The sequence below is a fragment of the Bufo gargarizans genome, chromosome 6 (genome assembly GCF_014858855.1).
Source record: "Bufo gargarizans isolate SCDJY-AF-19 chromosome 6, ASM1485885v1, whole genome shotgun sequence".
NCBI classification, from domain to species: domain Eukaryota; kingdom Metazoa; phylum Chordata; class Amphibia; order Anura; family Bufonidae; genus Bufo; species Bufo gargarizans.
Genome location: NC_058085.1, coordinates 258,795,395 through 258,814,640, shown reverse-complemented (window position 1 = coordinate 258,814,640; position 19,246 = coordinate 258,795,395).

Below are 19,246 nucleotides of genomic sequence, written 5' to 3'. Positions count from 1 at the left end.
TCAATTCTCCCCCTTACTCTGTACCACTCGGGCTATTATGCATATCTGGAAGCAGCTCATAGATTCTTTCCAGTTATTTGATGTGCCCCTAACTACTGCCCCTTTAACTGCGCTGGAATATTATGTTCCTGATCTGTCCCTAGAAATATGGAGGGCTAGGGGTATCAAGCACCTTGGTTGCTTGTACTCCAGGAACGCTCTAGTGGAATTTACCACTCTACACACCAAATACGCGCTCCCAAACAACTGCTTTTATCAATTCTTACAAATCCAACATTTTTAAAACTCATTGGCCGACCGCCAACTGCCCACTCCTAATTCCTTTCAGCTCTTTATCAGGGATTCTTGCCCCCTTAGGCCCAAAATTTTCACATTTTATGCTGCCATCCTTCCTGCGGAATTGGCGATTAAGCAACTCTTGGCCCTTTGTTGGAAATTAGAATTGGGGACAGTATTCTCTGTACGGCAATGGAACGCAGCTTTACACTGGTCCTACAAATGCACCAGATGTATTAACCATGTTAAGCAGGCCAGGCACATTCAATTACGCTGGTGCCTGACGCCCAATAGACTGGCCTATTTGGTACCAGGTTACTCCCCCCTCTGCTGGAGAGGCTGCGGGATGGTGGGCACCCCCTTGCACATGTGGTGGACATGTCCCTTAGTCACCTCTTTCTGGTCAGATGTTGAATCCCTCCTCAGAGAAGTCACTGCTACACAAATAGATCTCTCTCCTGAACTGTCAATACTAGGTATAGGACTGGAAGACTTTTCTCCCAAGATAAGGGAGACTGTAGCGCATGTACTTAGTGTTTCCAGGAATGTTATAGCCCGTCAGTGGAAGTTAGCGCAGTCTCCGGAGGTAGCTGCGGTGGTGCAATCTGTTAATGAACATATGCATTGTGAAATGAAAATGTACATTCCAGAATACGAATACATCAATGGTACGTGGTTATCCAGGCATTATGCTACTCCTCTACCGGCTTCTATACTTTGATAGTGTTGCATTGTTACTGAAGCTCTCATTGTCTCTGTCGTTCCATATATATATATATATGTACTCAGACTATGCTGCACATGTTCCACCAAGTACGTCTTTTCTTTTGCACTATACTGTTATTATTTGTGATATTGTAAATGCGCTATTCGCGCCTATGACTATTGTGCTATTCTCTTTTGTTAAAACTCAATGAAAATGTATTGAACACCAAGACCACAGTGCTTTCATTATCAGTTTCAAACATTCCTTTACGTTAGAAGGTTCATTTGGTGATAATCTAATCACCGAATGATTTTCACTAACATGCCAGCAATATTCTTTGTTTCTGCTGTCTGTTTTAGCCTATAAATGAGAATCCTTAATTGAGTAGACTTCCATCTATTGTCTCAAAATTCCCTAATACAATGTTTAAAAACTGGTTTTCTACTTCAGAAGGCCCTATAAATATGAAGCTACTGATAACTGATTCAATATTCTCTTCCAGATTCTAGAGAACAATATATCTGAAGATTGTCTGACCAACATGAGGCTACTTTCACACTTGCGTTCGGAGCGGATCAGTCTGGTGTCTGCACAGACGGATATGCTCCTATAATGCAGACAATGGGATCCGTTCAGAACGGATCCGTCTGCATTATATTTCATTAAAAAAAAGTCTAAAAGTTAGTCAGACAGATCCGTCCAGATTTTACATTGAAAGTCAATGGGGGACGGATCCGTTTGAAATTGCACCATATTGTGTCAATGTCAAACGGATCCGTCCCCATTGACTTACATTGTAAGTCTGGACGGATCCGTTTGGCTCCGCACGGCCAGGCGGACACCCGAACGCTGCAAGCTGCGTTCGGGTGTCCGCCTGCTGAGCGAAACGGAGGCCAAACGGTGCCAGACTGATGCATTCTGAGCGGATCCGCATCCACTCAGAATGCATTGGGGCTGTACGGATCCATTCAGGGCCACTTGTGAGAGCCTTCAAACGGAACTCACAAGCGGAACCCCGAACGCAAGTTGTGAAAGTAGCCTAACCCTCCCGGACACTCATCTCTACAATACCGGTCAGGTAAATAAATCTGTGTGTGTAACCTTTTTCAGCAACCATCAGAGTATCTAATGGTCTTTAGCTTTCAGGTTGATGAGAAGCAAACCAGTGTAGGTAGAATTTTACAACCCACCATTAATTCAATGATGTAGATAATAGAACTGTCCACTCAGGATCATAGAGTCCTATGGACTGAGTGCAAATTTTGGACAATGAAGACATATTTGCCTCCCCGCTTCCCACTTTTTTTTTAAACTGTACACAAACTCACCACCCATAGAGCCCCAGATGTTAATAGTTCCCCTTTTGGTATCCCACATAGTAATATTACCCTTTTTTGTGCCTGGTTTGGGTTGTGTCGCCTGTGACTATGATCATTACACCACTGTCTCAATCACAAACTCCTTAGAGGATAACTGAAACATCTTGGGCAGTGGCCAGTTTAATACTCATGGTGACACTGAATTTACAGGTTGAATCTGCAGCCATAACAGTGCGTGAACTCTTATACAAAATCATCCAATTCTACACAAAGCACCAGGAGAAACTTGTGATCAACCAGGCGGCCTGGGGGCAGCTTCAGGAAGATCTGGATCACCAGGCAAATCTCCTGAAGGGCTGTGTAAGTTCCATACCAAGTAACATTGATATATCCTGAATGTTATAATAGGCAGTCATTAATCAACAGGTTTTATTTCTCTCCAGATCTCCAGGACCACAGAAAATAATGATAATGTATAGTCTTGTGTACACGCAGTCTTACCCTTCGGGCCTCAATGCGCTTAGCTGACTAATTCAACATGCGAGGAAAAAAAAAAAGAAGGCATGACACTTTGCCATGGGCCCCAAATGCCTAGAGAATAAGGCACCTATTCCAGAGACCAATTTCCTAGCACTTATCAAATGGAGAGTCAAGAAAAAGGGGAGGAAGGTAGGAGGATCTCAAGGTTCAAAGGGTTCTGACGAGATATAGAGAATGTGAAGAGAACAAATGAATAAACGTGGGGAAAAAGTATCTTTAAAATAAAAGAACATTACCAATTTATAGACTAAGATTTAAGAAAAAAAACAAAATTATATAAACCAAATAAGTGTTATATAGGAAGATCAAACGCCTATTTGAAAAGTAAGGTTTTCAGTGCACGTCTGAATAAGAGAAGACTGGGAATCATTTTCAGGGCCAGAGGTAGGTGGTTCCAGAATCTGGCTACTTGAGCCAAAAAGGATCTACCTCCACGTCTGATCTTGTTAACTTGCGGGATGTTAAAATTCACAGAGTTACTAGACCTCAATGTCCTCAACATGGTGAATTTACTTCGCAAGTACAAGGGCCCCACACCATGGAATACCCTATGCATTAAGCATCCAATCTTGAACATCACCCGTTGTTGGACAGGGAGCCAGTGCAAGGCTTTAAGAGAGGGAGTGATATGCTCTCGGCGGGCAACATCCGTTAGGAGCCTTGCTGCAGCATTCTGCACAAGTTGAAGTCTTTGCAACTTCTTCTTAGTGAGTCCCATGTACAAGGCATTACAATAGTCCAACCGACTGTTGATCATCGCTGCTCCGACCAAGGCTTTCCTGAGCGGGGATTCGATGTATTTTCAAATCCTCCCCAGAAGTTTCAGATGGTAGTGGCAGGTACTAACCACCTGATTTATCTGAGGGGCCAGGGTTAATCTGGAGTCCAAGACCACTCCCAAGTCCCTGACCTGGGTGGCTGTCTCAGGGACAGGTCCAAAAGACAATGGCCATTGGGGTGCTGAGGGTGTAATTTTCTGGTCACTGAATGTAATACATTCAGTTTTGGTGCCATTAAGCTTTAGATAATTGGCACTCATCCAGTGATCGATCTCCAAGAGACATCCGGCCAGATCGACTTAATCAACTGTTCCTTTGGCAAGCCTAAAGTACAGTTGTGTATCATCCGCATAAACATGAAACTGAAGATTGTGGCTCCTGATGATGTCGGACAATGGTTTCAAATAGATGTTGAACAAGACTGGAGATAATGCCGAGCCTTGTGGTACTCCACAGGACAGTGAGAGATCGGTTGAGTGAAATACCCCCAGCTTCACTCGTTGTACCCTGTCCTGGAGAAATGAGACCATCCATGCCAAGGTCTTTCCATCTAATCCGGCTACCACTTTCAACCGGTTCAATAACACTTGATGGTCAAAAGTGCCAAAAGCGGATGATAGGTCCAGAAGGACTAGGACCATGGAGTCGTTCTGGTCTAATGCCATCAGTAGATCATCCTGGACATTGACCAGAGCGGTCTCAGTACTTCTTCCGGGTCGGAATCCCGACTGGAAGTCGTCAAGAATGTGATTGGCCTCCAGATATCCCTGCAGTTGTGCAACAACCTCCCTCTCGCCTATCTTTGCAACAAACGGCAGTCCCGAAATTGGTCTAAGGTTACTCAGATCGGTCACAAGTAACGCAGGTTTCTTAGGCAGAGGTGTTACCAGTGCCAGCTTCAGAATAGCCGGCACCAGATCGCTGGAAAAGGAACTATTTATAATGTCTCGAATGTATGGTGCCATTGCAACCCAGCGGACTTCACCATGGACGCCGGGCATGGTTCTAGAGGCGAGGAGGAGGATCTAATAGCTCCAATGATTTCAATTGTTCTCTCCTCAGAGATGGGCTGAAATTGTGTGAAGGAATAGGGTAAGGTTAAAAATGAAGAAGAAAGTGTCTCGTCCGTCCTATGAACCGTTGAGATATTGTCCCTAAGTTTCTGAATTTTTTTCAGCAAAGTAGTCAGCCATTTGCTGGCACAGTGCTTGAGAGTGCTCTGTCGTTGCATTCTTACATCTAGGATTGAATCTGTGAAGATGTGAAGTGAATATTTCATTAAGCTGGAGAAGATCTTAGAAGAGCAGGTAAGTCTCCATAGTCCATGTGTGAGGAATATGGATTATTGTTTAATGGCAGCCATGATTTTCATTTAATTCACCTTGGTCAGTGTACATGCCAAATACATTCTCACTTCAACCCTCTACTTGTCAGATAGCAGAGGTAGGCAAGCCACTTGCTTACAAATCCACACATTCTCCAGTCAACCAGGAACCAAGCTGATATAACAGGAAGAATATCTCATCATGAGGTCTAAGCCATTCACCACTTCACTCAGATTATCAGACAGGTTGGAACTAGCGGTTCATAAGGAATTATTAATCGCCCATGCATTATACATAAACCAGATACACATTTGTGTCCCTGTGGCCACGACGAACAGGCCCATGGTCATAGTCTAGCGGTGGGAGGCCAGGGAAGGGAGATATGCAATTTGACTTATTGTCTGCTGAGGCATGTCATCCCACTCTTCTTGAAGGACGGCCATCAGGTCATTGAGGTTCTGGGGTACAGAGTCTACACGGCGACTCGGCTGATCCCATAGGTTTTCAATGGGATTCAGGTCTGGAGAAAGTGCAGGCCACTCCATTTGAGGTACCCCAGTCTCCAGCAGCCGTTCCCTAATGATGTGAACTTGATGAGCAGACGCATTGTCGACCATGAAGATGAAATTAGGCCTGTGTTGTTCATGCAGAGGCACAATGACTGGATTAATGATGTTATTCAAGTAGTTTGGGCTTGTCACTGTACCATTCACAGAGAGTGTAGGGCAGTCCTGTAATGACTAGATACACCTGCCCACACTGTTACACCACCAACACCAAAGGCTGATCTGGTGACAAATGGCTGATGAATAGTGCTCACCTTGATGTCTCCAACATCCCTTTCTAGTGTAGATGCTCCCTGACGATGAGGCCTCTGCCTGGTGGTGTGGTCAGGTACCCTTGCAGGTTGACTAGCATGCAGACCACACTGATGTAAACAGTTTTGAATGGTCTAATGTGACACCTGGGTGCCTCTCGCCTCTCTTAAATGTGCCTGGAGATGTGTTGCATTCATCATCCGGTTCCGCAGGGCATTATTCACAATGAAGTGGTCATCAGTGTGGGATGTGACCAAAGGACATCCACTTCTATACCTTTCTGTGACTCTTCAAGTCTCTCTGTAGCAACCCGCTGATGACACTCTAAGCTTAGTGGTCACTTCAGTCCGAGAACATCCTGCTTGAAGCCTTGCAATGGCAAGGTACTGTTGATCAATTGTTAGGTGTCGTCTTGGTCTGACGATGTAAAAAAAGGGAACAGCATGATGAGGAGGACTGTTTAAATACCAATTCTAATTGAACCAGGAAATGTATTGGGCGATTCTTGGATCAAACACCTGTTATGAATTTTGTAGTTAAGCTCCTTGTTACAGAACAGCAAGTTGTTCAAAAACTACTGAAACATTGAACAGTTGGACATGTGCATTCAAAAGTTTAGAGAAGGTCACATTAAGTTCACCTATAAAGGTTAAAGTGCATTTTAGGTTCATCCTGAAATTTCACCCCCAAGCCAAATATCCCTAACTTTTTTGTGAGTAGTGTATGTGCATAGGGGGTCATTTATCAAACTGGTGTAAAGTAGAAAAGGCTTAGTTGCCCATATCAACCAATCAGATTCCACCCTTTATTTTTGACAGCTCCTGTGGAATCCTGCTGATTTCAGCAGGTGAGGCCAACCATCTAATGTGTTTATTGCCCTATCAACTATTTCAGTTTTGATGTTTGGAAAGATCAGGCATGTTTGATTTCAACTGCCCAGAAAGACAGCCATGCATATGTACGGGAGGATCAGGAGACTTAGCTGGTGTTCGGCAGACATATAACGCATGTTTAAAGCTAGCTGGTAACCAGTGTATCCACATATAGTGTAGTTTCCCCAGTTGTGTCCACTATGTACAGTATAATCAGCCAGATGTGTAGCAACTAGGCATTACTTTATCACGTTACATGCAGAGGTGTAGCTAGGCTTTCCTGCAAACCCCCCACCCCCATGCAACTCAAACCTACATAAAGAGGGTTTAGTTAAGTGGCACGTGCAGTGGCTAATTTTTTTACACTAAGCCACTCCTTTAACTACGCCTAATGCATAACTACACTCACCTAGTCCCACCTAATAAAATCTGCCATAGGGTACACGGCAGTACCAATACTAAGTGCTGCCACACAGTACTAATACCCACATTGTGCCCCTAACAGTAATCATGCCCACCTTGTGGCCCCTTCAAAATGGTTATGTCTTCCTTGTGGCCCGTCACAAGTAGTTATGCCCACCTTTGAGTCCCTTCACATTAGTTATGCCCACTTTTCTGCCCCTTCACAGTACTTATGCCCTTCTTGTGGCCCCTCACTGTAGTTATGCCCACCTTGGTGTCCATCACAGTATTTATGCCCACCTTTGTACCCCCTCACAGTAGTTATGCTCATTTTTATGCCCCTCATAGTAGCTATGCTCATCTTTGTGCCCCTCACAGTACATATGCCTAGTTTGTTCCCCCTCACTGTAGTTATGCCTACATTTGCGCCCCTCACTGTACTTATGCCCAGATATGTGCCCCTCACAGTAGTTATGCCAGATGATGTGCTCCCTCACAGTAGTTATGCCAGATTATGTGCCCTCTCACTGTAGTTATGCACCGATATGTCCCCTCACAGTAGTTATGGGTAGACATATGCCCCCTTAGTGTAGCTATGCTGACTTTTGTGCCCCTTCACTCTAGTTATGTCCTCTTTGTGTTCCCCCTTAGGCCCCCAGTGCCCTCCCCAGACTGCAGATACTTCCCTGACGATGCGCTCCCACACACATTGCGCTGCTGGCTGTGCCAAAGGCTGAATCCCAAGCTTTCACCGCTTCTCCCACACAGCCAGCAGCACAATGTGCGGCCTGAGGGGGGAATGCTGGTCCGGATCGCGGCAGAGCTGTGAAGCAGGGAGTGGAGGGCTCCCTGCTTCACTATGAAAACGAACTGCCTGGAGGGTGTTTCCCCCCCCCCCCCCCCCAGCCTCTGAGTCCGGGGCACATGCCCCGCCTGCACTTCCTCGCTATGCCCTTGTTGCATGCCAAAATGACACTAAAGAACGCACTACCACAAGGGTCAGTGATTGCACCACTACTCTTTAGTCTGAATATGGTCGATATACCTCAAACTAGATTGAGGAAGTTAGGATACGCAGACGACTGGGTACTGGCAACAAGAAGCACATCAATGGAAACGACAGAAGAAATCCTAACAGCCGAACTAAAAGTGCTGGGAGAATATTTTTTAAAAATGGAGACTCTGGGGGGGCGTGGCCAGCCATGACCGAGTGAGGACGTGCTCTCTGTGAGCTCCTCTGCACCCCTGGCAGAATCCGCTTCAATCAAGCCTCTCAGGATGGGGAAAACATTCAAAAAGGGTAGAGCCCGTCCATCGGCTCCCTTTGCTGCATCTCAAGGAGATCTGCCCCAGCTCTTCGCCCACAACGTCTCTCCCCCAGGCTCCGGCCTACGCGGCCCACATGCCGGATCGCAACATGGCGCCGGCGCTCAGGCCGCGTGCCCACCCGCTCACCACCAGGCAGCCCAGGAGACCCAGGCCGCACAGCTCTTTCGGCACCGCTCCTCCTCGGTGCCCTCTCAGCTCTCCTCCTCACATGACAGGGCCGACCAGCATGCTCAGGATCGGGCCTCTCCGGCCTCCATGCCGCCTTACTCCCTGCCGCCATCGGGCCCTCTAGAGCGCGCCTCTGTCAAGCCTGGAGCAGCTCCTGCCGCGGGCGCAGCTCCGATGACATCCGTCCAGCAGGGCAGTCACAGGGGCCCCCCACTGGACTTCCACAACAGGGGATTTGATGCTGGGGAATCACCCACCCAGCTGACATGCCCACTGAGACCCATTGCCTCCCCCTTCTGGCCATCTAACTGGTCTAACTACGGTCTCAGCCCTTCGGGACACGATCCAGTCCCATAAGACCCAGCTATATACCCTACAACCGCCGTAACAACATACGAATACGCGGCCTACCGGAATCTGTAAAGGCACCTGACCTTTTAAGTACCATCACTGGACTGTTTAATAGACTCCTTGGTTGACCGCCAGGTTCCCACGTCGAGATCGATCGGGCGCATAGGGCCCTTAGACCCCCTGGCCCGGATGGCTCCAACCCGAGGGATGTCATTTGCAGAATCCACTTTTATGTGGTCAAAGAACAGATCCTGAACAGGGCCAGACAGTCCTCGCCTTTATCATTTGATGGTGCTCTCCTCCAGCTCCTTTAAGATCTCTTCCGCCACACCCTGGCCCAGAGAGCTGCCCTGCGACCCCTCCTGGATCTTCTCAGGGAACGAGGCATCCCCTACCAGGTGGGGCTATCCCTTTGCTCTCTATGTGGGTCTCAAAAAAGGCCAAGCCGCGACGCTCCGCAAACCCGCGGACATTCCCGAGTTCCTCCGCCTCCTGGATGGTCGCGTTGGGCCCCTGGCCCTCTGTGCTACAACCTACACCGACCCGGCAAGGTTTGACTCGCCCGTTCCTGTCAGCTTCTGCCAGATTGCCGATGACAGCTTTACTGACCCCCTCTGGACGGAGACGACGCTGCTCTTCAACCCGGGCTGGCAGATCCCAAGTTGCCGCGGACTTCGGTTCCTGAAGCCGGACCTGTGGTTTCGCTGAGACTTTTGCTCCGCTACTATTGAGCTGCCTTGTTGCTGTTTTTTTGTTTTTTTGTTTAGTGCCCCCTTGGCAGTAGGCATGGCTATTATAACATCTGTGTTCCGCTGTCTGCCAGGGCCTGCAGTAAGCCCGCTCTTTCCTGGTTGTCACTTTCCCCAAGTAGTTTGAGATTATTATTGATTATTCCCCAGCGATTGTCTCTTTGGATCTGTTTGATCTGGGTAGTTATCCACTTGTTTATTTTATTTTTCTTCTCGTTCCTCTCTCTTCTCCTTCTCGCCTTCCCGTGTTTGTCTACCCCCCCTTGTCCCTTGTGTCTTCTCCCTTTGTTTTAGACATGACGTCGCTCAAGATCACGTCACTTAACGCCAAGGGCCTCAACACACCCGTGAAGAGATCCCAGATCCTTTATCACTTCCACCGTCAAAGGGTGCAGATTGTGTGCATCCAGGAAACTCACTTTAAGGAAGGTAAGGCCCCTACTATCCGCCACAGACACTACACGTCCTGGCACCTCGCGAACAACTCTGAGAGTAAATCCAAAGGGGTTGCCATAGCGATCCACAAATCTTTTGCTCACCAGGTGCTGGGATGCGTAGCCGAACCTGGGGCGCGATATCTGATCCTCACACTCCTCATTGGTGGTCAGGAATTTACAATCCTCAATGCCTATGCTCCTAATAGCCACCAGGTCCCCTTCATCGTAGATTTAATGGATAAAGTCACGCCGTTGATCCGTGGCACCCTGGTACTCTGCGGTGATCTCAATCTTACCCTTGACCCCACGCTCGACAACTCCTCAGGTAAAGCCTCCCTCTCCTACGCTGCCATTAAACGGGTTAAAAGGGCATTGTACCAATTACAAATGTGCGATCCGTGGCGTATTCACCATCCGGCAGATAGAGGCTATACCTTTTTTTCAGCCCCCCACTCCTCGTATAGCAGGATAGACTACGTCCTAGTCCAGCAACCCGCCCTTTCCTGGTTGGTCTCCACATCCATTGGCAATATCCTATGGTCCGATCACGCCCCGTTTTTTTGCTCTCTAGTGCTTTCCTTCCTGGCCAGGACTGAATGGTCTGCTGGACACAGTATGTGCCGCTGACCTCCACACCACTGTGTCCAACTTCCTTTCTGATCACTCTTCAGACCAAACCCCCCCTTCCTATGCAATGGGAGGCCTTAAAATGTGTCCTCCGTGGGACTCTCATTAGGTTTGGCACCCGCCTTAAAAAAGAAAAGGCCATCTCCCTGAAGAATGCTCTGCAGAAAGTTGCATCCTTAGAGCTCCTTCACAAGCGAGCCCTTTCTCAATCTGTCCTTGGTGACCTACAGAACGCACGCATGGACGCGCGTCGCCTTCTGGAAGCGTCTTACAAACGGATGGTCCAGACCTGCTGTAGCAAATTCTATGAATACGGTAATAAATGCGGACGCCTGCTTGCGAGAGCTCTCAGGGGTCATATTGCTGCCTCCCACGTTTCGGCCGTTAAAGACTCCACGGGCTGTATGGTGCACACTAATGAGGAAATTGCCTCCTCCTTTCAGTCGTTCTATTCCCAGCTATACAACCTCCCTGACCCTCATGATGTGGCGAATGACCCGTATTCCAGCTCCTCTTCTCGTAGCCCCAAACTGTCAGCTGAACAAAGTGCCAGCTTGGAAACCCCTTTCACAGAGTTGGAGCTGCAGGAGGCGATTAAGTCCATGCCGAGTGGCAAGAGCGGCTAATTTTTACAAATCCCTTTCGGCCTCCCTCACTCCTTTTTTGTTGAAGGTTTTCAACAATGTGTCCGCTGGGTGCCCCTTCCCGGCGCAAACGACCATGGCCCATATCACGGTTATTCCCAAGCCTGACAAAGATCCGCATCTCTGCCCCAGATATTGGCCCATTTCCTTGCTGAACGTTGACCTTAAGTTATTTGCCAAGCTTCTCGCTAACCGTCTGAACGCGTTCCTACCTCACTTAATACACCCCGACCAGGTGGGTTTTATCCCTGGGAGGGAAGCCTGTGACAATACCCTCAGGACTCTAGATATAATCCACCATGCAAAAATGGCCAATACCCCCCTCATGATCTTGTCCCTCGACGCAGAAAAAGCTTTTGACTGTGTCTCCTGGCAGGCGATTCGATCTACCCTCTCGGGACTGGGGATTGGCCTGGATTTTCTGGGGAAAATCTTTAGTTTATACCAGCACCCATCCGCCCGCGTTAAGATAAACGGCACTCTTTCCCACCCCTTCCTCATCCGCAATGGCACGCGCCAAGGCTGCCCGCTGTCCCCTCTCCTATATGTCATAGTGTTGGAACACCTTCTCGCTTCTAAAGGAGTATATTTATAGTATGGTGGCTCACTCCGCATACAGTTGTGGAATTGGGTGCTACTAAGTCTAATATGACTCACCCAGTCATAGGTAGAATAATGTATGGAAAAGTGTAGGAAGACTGAGCACTCACCAGCTGGACCAATTGAAGAACAAACGAATATGTAGCAAAATATTTATTTATTTATTTAATATTTAAATAAAGCCCTGAATCTAAAAATGCAGCGGAATCAATAATATATAAAAAAGAATTTGATGTTCACATATAATAAATACACCTATAATAAAATGCGGTCATATATATATAACTTAAACAATATTAAAAGACATAATGAGCCTGGAAAAAAGGGCAATTATTCACAGTGCATATGTAGAAGATTGGAATAAATATTTGGTAGACTGCTGATCAGTTCGGGGAATGTGCCAAATATAGTGTCCAAATCGGGATATTGTGATGAATATGCGATAAGTCACTGATTAATACAATAGATGCGCCAGATATGGTATCCAATAGTTATCAATAGTCGAAGGCAAATTAGTATCCCTGTGTTAGTTCACTTCATATAGAATACTTTGGTTCAATGTAGCTAGGTGGACATGTGTTTAAAAGGATATAATACACCTGTTATTCGCCGTCTAATGTGAGCGTAGCCGTGGCGTCCCACGAGGCTCACTAGATTAGATTCGGCGGTACCTTAGTCTGGTCGCTTGCTTGAGGTGGTTCAAATGAGCGTGTAGCTTTCGGCGTAGGGAATCTTCTGGTGATGTTCACCGATGCTGCAAGCCTGGACCTGGTTGGTAAGTAACAAGGTGTTTCCTCCACACTAGCAAACAAGGGTATACTTCCAGCAGAGTTAAAGTTCAATTGTCGGGATGTTGGGGTCTCGTGGTTTTTTTTTCATCAGCTGATGTCCGAGTACAATAACCAGACGCGTTTCGGGGTCCTTTCCTGGCCCCTTCCTCAGTGGTGGTCTGTAAGAGGGTTTTGACCCTCTTTTTATACCCAACATCCCTTGAAGTGAGCTGGAGCAAAAGCAAAATAGTGGATTTTGGATCTGATGATATGGAAACTCTGGCATGGAACAGTCTAAATAGTTGTTATTTTTATTTGTATAAGGAAAGGTATTTCCAGATATTGTGCTGAAAATCGGTTTTAGCGATCCTATTATCTGGCGTTTCTTAATTAAATCCCGTTTTCATTTTGCAGTGGATTCCATATAATTTATCAATGCGGTTTTTTAAAACGCAAATGCGGTTTCTTCAATGCATATGCGTTTTATTGTCCCCTATATTTGTCAGTGCAGGTTATATTGATTTTCACCAATTTTATGTCATATAATACAATATGGGGATAAAAAATTAATAAAAAGTACAAAATTTGCAGTAAAAGACAATATATGTAAAAGTAAAAAGTCTTAAATATAAAATATTCAAAAATATGCAGTCATTACTTTTATAAACTGCAAATATTTGTTATATATAAAGGCACAAAATATGGCAGTTCTTGTCGGTTCTATATTTTAAGCTACTGCGTTACATATAGTGTAACGATATTTCGAATGTAACAATATGATTAAAATGATGCAGAACATGTTAAAACTGTATTGAAACTCTAATTATTGTTCATTGTTTCTAACTTGTTTGTAGAGTCATTGGAGAGGAGAATGTGCGGATGGGGGCCGCCCACCAAAGGTGGACCAGAGTGGGTATTAATTCCACCTCTGGGCCACATCGGGAGGGGGGCCCCCACCCTCACCAGGGTACTTTATAAAAAGCCGAAAAGTTCAGATTCAGCATTTAAGCTCAGGGGTATAATTGAATTAAAATTAAATATAAATCGTGTCTCAACACGAGACATGTGTTTGATGTTATCGCCTCCTCTCCAATGAGGTTTCACTTTTTCAATAGCAGCAAAGGAAAGACAGTCTGGGTTTTGGTCGTGGTACACCTTAAAATGTCTCGACACTGAATGTTTATCAGATCCACCCCTAATTTTATAAAAATGTTCAGCAATTCTTTCTTTTAAAGTTCTTTTCGTGCGTCCTATATATTGTTTTTTGCACGGACATTGAAGGATATAAATTACATTTTTGCTGTTACATGTTAAAAAATCCTGTATTTCATGTTTAAAAGCATTAGAGGTGGATGTGACATTTGTTGTTTTTTTATTAAAATGTGTCTTTTTACAATTTGGACAGGTGTTACATCTGTAGAATCCTTTCAGATGGAGCCATCTATGTATGGATGGATCCTGAGTGGAGATACTAGATTTTACCGTAGGGGCAATTTTTAAACCCAAATTTGGGGCCTTAGTATAAATTATAATCGGTTTATTTGGTAGTAGTTCTCCAATGGTTTTGTCTTTCTGAATAAAGTGCCAGTGTTTGTTTAAAATTTTTTCAATTTTTTTGTATTGTGTGTTAAAAGGGAGAACTATGTTTGTACGTTCCAATCCTGGCATTTTTTCTTCTTGTTCTATCAGATTTATGGTGTCTTTGGGCATTTTGTTAAAAAAGGACTGTCTATCCAATTGTTTAATCTTATTTAATGATTCTTCAATACATTTTATGGGGTACTTTTTATCCATAAACTGTAATTTTAGGAGTTCTGCTTCTTGCTCAAAGGTTTCATTCTGAGTACAATTCCTCTTCAGACGTCTGAATTGGCTGCTTGGAATATTGAGCAGCCACCTGGGTAAATGACAGCTAGAATACAGGATAAAACTGTTTCTAGCTGTGGATTTTTGATATGTGGAACATGATAATTTGTTCTGTTCAACTCTAATATTGAGATCCAGAAATTCTAAGTTTGTCTTACTAATATTAGAGGAGAAGCGAAGGTTCCATTCATTATTATTAATTTGATCCAGGAAGGAGGTTAATGTAATTTCACTTCCCTTCCAAATAAAGATCACGTCATCGATATAACGGTACCATAGCACCAGGTCCGACCCCAGCTTGTGGTCTATATTTATTGTTTCCCACTCGGCCATAAATAGATTGGCATAGCTGGGGGCGAACCAGGTTCGCCCCCAGCTATGCCAATCTATTTATGGCCGAGTGGGAAACAATAAATATAGACCACAAGCTGGGGTCGGACCTGGTGCTATGGTACCGTTATATCGATGACGTGATCTTTATTTGGAAGGGAAGTGAAATTACATTAACCTCCTTCCTGGATCAAATTAATAATAATGAATGGAACCTTCGCTTCTCCTCTAATATTAGTAAGACAAACTTAGAATTTCTGGATCTCAATATTAGAGTTGAACAGAACAAATTATCATGTTCCACATATCAAAAACCCACAGCTAGAAACAGTTTTATCCTGTATTCTAGCTGTCATTTACCCAGGTGGCTGCTCAATATTCCAAGCAGCCAATTCAGACGTCTGAAGAGGAATTGTACTCAGAATGAAACCTTTGAGCAAGAAGCAGAACTCCTAAAATTACAGTTTATGGATAAAAAGTACCCCATAAAATGTATTGAAGAATCATTAAATAAGATTAAACAATTGGATAGACAGTCCTTTTTTAACAAAATGCCCAAAGACACCATAAATCTGATAGAACAAGAAGAAAAAATGCCAGGATTGGAACGTACAAACATAGTTCTCCCTTTTAACACACAATACAAAAAAATTGAAAAAATTTTAAACAAACACTGGCACTTTATTCAGAAAGACAAAACCATTGGAGAACTACTACCAAATAAACCGATTATAATTTATACTAAGGCCCCAAATTTGGGTTTAAAAATTGCCCCTACGGTAAAATCTAGTATCTCCACTCAGGATCCATCCATACATAGATGGCTCCATCTGAAAGGATTCTACAGATGTAACACCTGTCCAAATTGTAAAAAGACACATTTTAATAAAAAAACAACAAATGTCACATCCACCTCTAATGCTTTTAAACATGAAATACAGGATTTTTTAACATGTAACAGCAAAAATGTAATTTATATCCTTCAATGTCCGTGCAAAAAACAATATATAGGACGCACGAAAAGAACTTTAAAAGAAAGAATTGCTGAACATTTTTTTTAAAATTAGGGTGGATCTGATAAACATTCAGTGTCGAGACATTTTAAGGTGTACCACGACCAAAACCCAGACTGTCTTTCCTTTGCTGCTATTGAAAAAGTGAAACCTCATTGGAGAGGAGGCGATAACATCAAACACATGTCTCGTGTTGAGACACGATTTATATTTAATTTTAATTCAATTATACCCCTGGGCTTAAATGCTGAATCTGAACTTTTCGGCTTCTTATAAAGTACCCTGGTGAGGGTGGGGGCCCCCCTCCCGATGTGGCCCAGAGGTGGAATTAATACCCACTCTGGTCCACCTTTGGTGGGTGGCCCCCATCCGCATACTGTCCTCTCCAATGACTCTACAAACAAGTTAGAAACAATGAACAAGAATTAGAGTTCCAATACAGTTTTAACATGTTCTGCATCATTTTAATCATATTGTTACATTCATATATCGTTACACTATATGTAACGCAGTAGCTTAAAATATAGAACCGATAAGAACTACCATATCTTGTGCCTTTTATATATAACAAATATTTGCAGTTTATAAAAGTAATGACTGCATATTTTTGAATATTTACATTTAAGACTTTTTACTTGTATATATATTGTCTTTTACTGTAAATGTTGTACTTTTTATAAATTTATTATAAATTTTTATTAATTTTTCATCCCCATATTGCATTGTATGACATAAAATTGATGAAAATCATTATAACCTGCACTGACAAATATAGGGGACAATAAAACGCATATGCATTGAAGAAACCGCATTTGCGTTTTAAAAAACCGCATTGATAAATTATATGGAATCCACTGCAAAATGAAAACGGGATTTAATTAAGAAACGCCAGATAATAGGATCGCTAAAACCGATTTTCAGCACAATATCTGGAAATACCTTTCCTTATACAAATAAAAATAACAACTATTTAGACTGTTCCATGCCAGAGTTTCCATATCATCAGATCCAAAATCCACTATTTTGCTTTTGCTCCAGCTCACTTCAAGGGATGTTGGGTATAAAAAGAGGGTCAAAACCCTCTTACAGACCACCACTGAGGAAGGGGCCAGGAAAGGACCCCGAAACGCGTCTGGTTATTGTACTCGGACATCAGCTGATGAAAAAAAAACCACGAGACCCCAACATCCCGACAATTGAACTTTAACTCTGCCGGAAGTATACCCTTGTTTGCTAGTGTGGAGGAAACACCTTGTTACTTACCAACCAGGTCCAGGCTTGCAGCATCGGTGAACATCACCAGAAGATTCCCTACGCCGAAAGCTACACGCTCATTTGAACCACCTCAAGCAAGCGACCAGACTAAGGTACCGCCGAATCTAATCTAGTGAGCCTCGTGGGATGCCACGGCTACGCTCACATTAGACGGCGAATAACAGGTGTATTATATCCTTTTAAACACATGTCCACCTAGCTACATTGAACCAAAGTATTCTATATGAAGTGAACTAACACAGGGATACTAATTTGCCTTCGACTATTGATAACTATTGGATACCATATCTGGCGCATCTATTGTATTAATCAGTGACTTATCGCATATTCATCACAATATCCCGATTTGGACACTATATTTGGCACATTCCCCGAACTGATCAGCAGTCTACCAAATATTTATTCCAATCTTCTACATATGCACTGTGAATAATTGCCCTTTTTTCCAGGCTCATTATGTCTTTTAATATTGTTTAAGTTATATATATATGACCGCATTTTATTATAGGTGTATTTATTATATGTGAACATCAAATTCTTTTTTATATATTATTGATTCCGCTGCATTTTTAGATTCAGGGCTTTATTTAAATATTAAATAAATAAATAAATAAATAAATATTTTGCTACATATTTGTTTGTTCTTCAATTGGTCCAGCTGGTGAGTGCTCAGTCTTCCTACACTTTTCCATACCTTCTCGCTTCTATCCGTGAGAACCCGAATATCACCGGAGTCAAGATAGGTAAGACGGAGCACAAGTGCGCCTCCTTTGCAGATGATCTTCGATTATACATAACTAACCCGCATATCGCACTCCCGTCCCTACTCCGCGAACTCGCGCGTTTTGGCAACTGGACGAACTTTAAAGTAAATATGTCAAAATCAGAAGCACTAAACGTCTCTTTGCCCCGAGAGCTCCTCCCCTTCCTCCATACTTCGTTCCCGTTCGCCTGACCGCCTTCAGGCATAAAATATCTAGGCATTAAAGTTTCGGCGGACCTCTCTCAGCTGTTCCAGCTGAATTTCTCCCCGCTTCTCCGGTGGTTCCAGGCGGATCTTGAGTCTTGGCATCGCCGCGACTTTTCCTGGTTTGGCAGGGTCAGTATCCTTAAGATGAACCTGTTGCCGAAATTGCTCTACCTCCTGCAGACCGTCCCTATCCGAATACCGGCGGCCTATTGGTTGCAACTGAAACGCTCCTTCATGCGATTTGTATGGGCTCCGGGCAGACTGCGGATAAGGTATGAACTACTGACCAGATCTAAGGAGACGGGCGGGGTGGGTCTGCTGGACTGTAAATTGTATTACTTCTCTGCGGCGTATGCCAGGCTGCTGGACCTGTTGAGAGTAGACTCCGCCAAGGCGTGGGTCCATATGGCTAGGGACTCGACGCTCCCTTAGTTGATAGGATCGTCCAGCGTCCCAGGCCCAACCCCCTCGCAATACTCGGCTCCACACGCAATCACCACTCGCTCATCGATACTAAAGGTCCCTGACCCCAATTACGGACCATCCTGACTTCCCACCGGGGCGCTCCTCGCGTTCCTTCTTGTCAGGTACTAGCACGCGCCCTCTCAGATTTTATCATGTTTTACGTGGGTCCTCGCTGAAACCCCTCGATCAGATGCTAGAACCCTCTGCCATTCACCCCAGGAATACCTTTGAACACCTCCAACTTCAACATTTTTATTTGACCTTGCGCAAAACCCATGACCTATCCAGAGCCCTCACTAAGTTTGAGCAAATGTGCCTGGCTCCATCAGCGGTATTCAGGGACATCTCCACTATATACAATTTGCTCATTCAGAAACACTCCTCCAGTCCTCCTCCCTTTTGCTCGGCGTGGGAACATGATTTAGGTGTCCAACTCACCCCCTCCCAATGGCAGAGAGCCTTCCTTCTGACTCACAAGGCGCTGATCTCCACGAAGGCGCAGGAAACGAATTACAAGGTCCTCTCCAGGTGGTACAGAATGCCCACTCTTCTCCACAAGTGGTTTCCGTCTGTGCCGGACAGATGCTGGAGATGTTTGTCAGAAGAGGGCACCAT